Source organism: Erinaceus europaeus, chromosome 5 (assembly GCF_950295315.1).
Source record: "Erinaceus europaeus chromosome 5, mEriEur2.1, whole genome shotgun sequence".
In the NCBI taxonomy this organism is placed as follows: Eukaryota; Metazoa; Chordata; class Mammalia; order Eulipotyphla; family Erinaceidae; genus Erinaceus; species Erinaceus europaeus.
Genome location: NC_080166.1, coordinates 11,054,770 through 11,059,760, shown reverse-complemented (window position 1 = coordinate 11,059,760; position 4,991 = coordinate 11,054,770).

Below are 4,991 nucleotides of genomic sequence, written 5' to 3'. Positions count from 1 at the left end.
GTCTAGAGTGTCCCCTGTCCTCCATGTCCCTGCCCTGTGTGTCCAGTCCTGTGCCCCCTCCCATGTGTGCTGCATGTCCTCTGTCCTGTGTGGCCCCTCTCCATGGGCCTCCACCCTGTCATGTCCCCGTGTCCCTGTCTTGAGTTCAGGATTGTGTCCTTGCCCCTTGTTTCCTGACCCCACACCTCCATGTCACTGTCCTCCGCACAGCATGTCACCCAGGTCTGAGGAGTGGTGTGGCTGAGGGGGAGGGGACAGAGTCTGAGGTCTTGCATGCCTGACATCACATCTGAAAGGCTAATTTGTGCAAATGAGTGTCATTCCCGCACAGATGGGGACATTCCTCACCTGAAAACTTTCCACTCTAGGAGAAGCAGCCCCATGGGACCCTCAGCCTGACCCCTTGGACCCTCAGCCTGTCCCCTGGGACCCTCAGCCTGACCCCTGGGACCCTGAGCCTGACCCCTGGGACCCTCAGCCTGACCCCTGGGAGCCTCAGCCTTGTCCCCTGGGACCCTCAGCCTGTCCCCTGGGACCCTCAGCCTGACCCCTGGGATCCTCAGCCTGTCCCCTGGGACCCTCAGCCTGACCCCTGGGACCCTCAGCCTGACCTCTGGGACCCTCAGCCTGTCCCCTGGGACCCTCAGCCTGACCCCTGGGACCCTCAGCCTGACCTCTGGGACCCTCAGCCTGACCCCTGGGACCCTCAGCCTGACCCCAGGGGCCCTCAGCCTATCCCCTGGGACCCTCAGCCTGTCCCCTGGGACCCTCAGCCTGACCCCTGGGACCCTCAGCCTGTCCCCTGGGACCCTCAGCCTGACCCCTGGGGCTTCAGGACCCCATGTCACAGCACTGTCACAGGTCATAGCCCTCCAGCCACCTGGAAGGAACAAAGCTGTCTGACAAGATTGGGGTAGCCTGGTGGGGTTCTCGGGTTTAGGGCCACCTGCCCTCAGTGTCCTGTGGCCTCCCTGATGTGGTAGTATGGTACCTGCTGGGGTCACATGGGAGGGGACAGACAGGGATGTGGACCACTTATCCAGGCCTGGCCCTCATTCATGTCCAGACGCAAAGGCCACAGAGTCCCAGACTCCCTGTGGCCTGGAGTGGGGCTCAGGAGTGGCATGGCCACAGCAGGACCACGTCACATGGAGGGGACGTGGTGAGTTGCTGGCCTTGGGATGCCCTTGGGTGGGGCTGCTGGCTGGCTTGGGGGCTGGGTGCGGTGGTGTTGGGGTGTGTCCTAAGGCAGAGCGCCCCCCCCCCCATCCCGAGCACAAAGCTCCTTGTGTCCAGCCCTGTTCTCAGTTCTCCCCACACGCAGAGCCGCCTGCCATAGTCAGCACTGCAGGCTGCCTGCTCTGGGCAGTGGGCTGGCCAGGGCACAGGCCCCTCCCCATGGCAGCTGCCCAGGACTGGGGTGCAGGTGGGCACAGGCCCCCTTCTTTGCATCAGAATCAGGGCTCCAGGTCCTTCTGAGTCCCTGGAACATGGGGGGGTACAGCCCTATCCCTCAGGATAAGACTGACTCAGATGACACCCAGCCTACAGGCCAACCCTGTCGGGGCATGGGGTACAGCCAGGGCCTGCTGCCTGGGGAGCTGCTGCCTACAGCAGAAGAGGTGCCCTCACCCTGACACAGGTGGGGGCCCCCACAGCCCCTGAAGGGGTCTGAGTATGGGCAGGGCTGGGGCAGGGTTCCAGCTGTGGGTTCCAGCTGTTGAGGGCCAGTGGCCTGAGGGAGTGTCCAGCCAGCTCAGGGCCCAGCACGGGGCTGGTGTGTCCAGGACACTTGCAGGGAGAGATTGAGACCACCAAGATTCTTCCTGGGTAGGAAGGCAGCCAAGGAAGGGGTTCCAGGCCACACAGTGATGAGGGTGGGGGGACCTTAAGGAGAGGGGTCATGCCTCCAGGGGGACCCTGTGGAGTGGGTGGGAGTAGGGCTCCCAGGTGCTGATCCTGGGAGAAGGCAGGGGTCCTGAGGGCAGGGGGCGAGTGGAGGTGGTATGGGGGCAGAGCTGGCATGCAGTCTAGGAATGGGTCACCGACTGGCCTCCTAGCACCCTGAGCCTGGGAGATACCCATCAGGGACCTGGCTTGGCGCCCACTGCCCCAGGGGAGGGATCTGAGGGACAGATGCCCCTGGGTTGCTGGGGGCTCATGGGGGGTGGCACCCAGCTAGGGGAGGGCCAGTGGGGGGCACTGATGGGTCATGAGGCCACATGGGGGCACTGAGGGGTCACAGGGTAACATGGGGGCTTAAGGGGGGATCATGTGGGGCTCACCCCTGTTTGGGGGCTAACTTGGGGAGCACACACCAGGCTTATGCACATCTCCTCCCTGCCCCCATCCCGAGCATTCAAGCTGCTTCCTGCCTCGTGGGAGGGTAGCCTCCACTCTGTGTGTGTTGGGTGGGGGGCAGTCCTCTTGTGCCTGGAAGTCTGTGACAGTAGTTGGGGTGTATCCTGGGAGCCATCAGCCCTCTGATCAGCTCCCCCTCCTGGTCTTCAGCCCCTCCTGCAGAGCCCCAGACTGGCCAGACTGGGCAGTGAGAACTTGACCATGGACTGAACTGTGACACCTCTGAGCCCTCAGGGAACAGGGTGCTGTGTGTGCCAGGGTGACCCTGATCTTGCCTGCTGGCTCCGTCCCTGGGACGGGGGACCCCATGGGAGCTGGGGACAGCAGCCAGCACAGTGGACGTGGGACAGCTCCATGGTCCAGTGCCTCCAGTGGGTCACGCACTGTCCTCACCCTAGGGTCCCTGCCCAGGACACTCATACTGGGTCCCCGCAGGACCCTAGTAAAGATAGGCGCTTCTGCATCCCACAGATGACCCCCCCCACTTCCACCATCCCACCACCTAGCTTCCTCACCCAAAGGTGCACTTCCCATTTCCTGGATGTCTAGCCTCTAGAAGCCAGAATCCTGATTGGTCTCGAAGCTCAGCACAGCCACTAAGTTCCTGGGTTCACCCAGATGCCAGAAGACACAGCCCTTCCCCCCTCCATCTGTCTGTCCATCCCTATCAGCTACCTTCTATCTACTCACCCTCCATCGATACTTTCATCCACTCAGTTCATTTTTTTAAAGTTTTTTTTTTAATTTTTAAAAAATAGTTATTATGTATTTTTTGTTGCCCTTGTCTCATTGTTGTAGTTATTGTTATTGATGTCGTCATTGTTGGATAGGACAGAGAGAAATGGAGAGAGGAGGGGAAGACAGAGAGAGGGAGAGAAAGACAGATACCTGCAGACCTGCTCCACTGCCTGTGAAGCAACTCCCCTGCAGGTGGGGAGCCAGGGGCTCGAACCAGGATCCTTACGCTGGTCTTTGCACTTTGTGCCACGTGTGCTTAACCCACTGCACTACCGCCCCGTTCCCAAGTTGTTTTTTTTTTTAAGACTTTATTTATTTATTAACAAGAAAGATAGGAAGTGAGAAGGAAAGAACTAGATATCACTCTGGTACATGTGCTGCCTGGGATTGAATTTGGGATCTCAAGCTTGAGAGTCCAGTGCTTTATCCACTGCACCACCTTCCAGAGGACCAGTTAATTTATTTGTTCACTCACCCATCCATCCAACCACTCAGCTACCCACTTCCACAACTCATCCATCCATCCATCCATCCATCCATCCACGCATCTCACCACCATCATTCAACCATTTATCAATCCCTCCATTCACCTACCCATCTGTTCATCCATTGACCTGTCCACCGGTCCATCTGTCACCCATCATTTGGTCACCCATCCCTCCTTTCATCCATTCATTAATTTGGCCCCTCAGCAATCTGTCCTTCTGTTTGATTATTCACCTGCCCACATGTCCATCCACCCACATGCCCACCACCCACCCACTGCCACCCACCACCCACACACTCTCTGGTCACCCGCCCATGTGCTACCCCCAGGTGCTGTCTCAAGTGTCCTTGTGTGCCAGGCACAGGGCAGAAGTTGTGCTTTGGGCTGGCACGGGGTCTGTGGGCTGGTGAGGGTCTGTGGGCTAGTGGGGGTCTTTGGGCTGAGTGAGGGTCTGTGTGTTAGTGGGGGTCTGTGGGCTGGCGGGGGGTCTGTAGATTGGGGGGTCTATGGACTAGGTGGGCATCTGGGCTATGGGTAGGTGGGGAGCTAAGTGGAGTCTGTGGGCTATGTGTTGTGGGGGTCTGTGGGCTCGTGAGGGTCTGTAGGCTGGGTGGGGGGTCTGTAGACTGGGTGTCTATGGGCTGAGTGAGGGTCTGTGGTCTGTGGACTGGGTGGGGGGGTCTGTGGGATGTGTGTGTGGGTCTGTAGACTGGGAGTCGATGGACTGGGTGGGCATCTATGGGCTGTGGGTATGTGGGGGCAAGGTGGATTCTGTGGGCTGTGTGTGGGTCTGTAGGTTGAGTGAGGGTCTGTGGGCTGTGGACTGGCTGGGGGTTCTGTGGGCTGTGTATGGGGTCCTGTAGAATGGGGTGGGTGGACTGGATGGGCATCTATGGGCTGGGTGGGCATCTTAGGCTGTGGGTAGGTGGGGGTCTAGGCTGGGTGGGGTCTGTGGGCTGGTGGTCACTTGTGGGTAGGCAGGGGACTGGGTAGGCTTCTGTTGTCTGGATGGGGACTGTGGCTGGGTGAGGGTCTGTGGGATGGATGAGGCTGGTTTGGGGTCTGTGGCCTGGGTGGGGTTCTGGGATAGGGTGAGGGTCTTTGGGTTGGGTGAGGGTCTCTCGGCTGGGTGAGGTCTGTGGGTAGGTGGGGGACTGGTTGGGGTTGTGGGGACTGGGCTGGGGCGGGGTGATGGAGGGTGACTATGCAGGGGTGAGTGGGGGTGGGGCGCGGGGGGCCGGCGCCGAGGGGTCTGCGCGTTGGGAGAGGAAGGGACCCGGCGCGGGCGGGAGGACCCCGCGTGGGGCGGGCGCGGGGTGGGGGGATCTGGACCGGGCGGGGCGGGCGGGGCGGGCGTGCAGGCCCCGCCCTGGGAGACCGATTAAAGGCCACGGCGGCGGCGGCG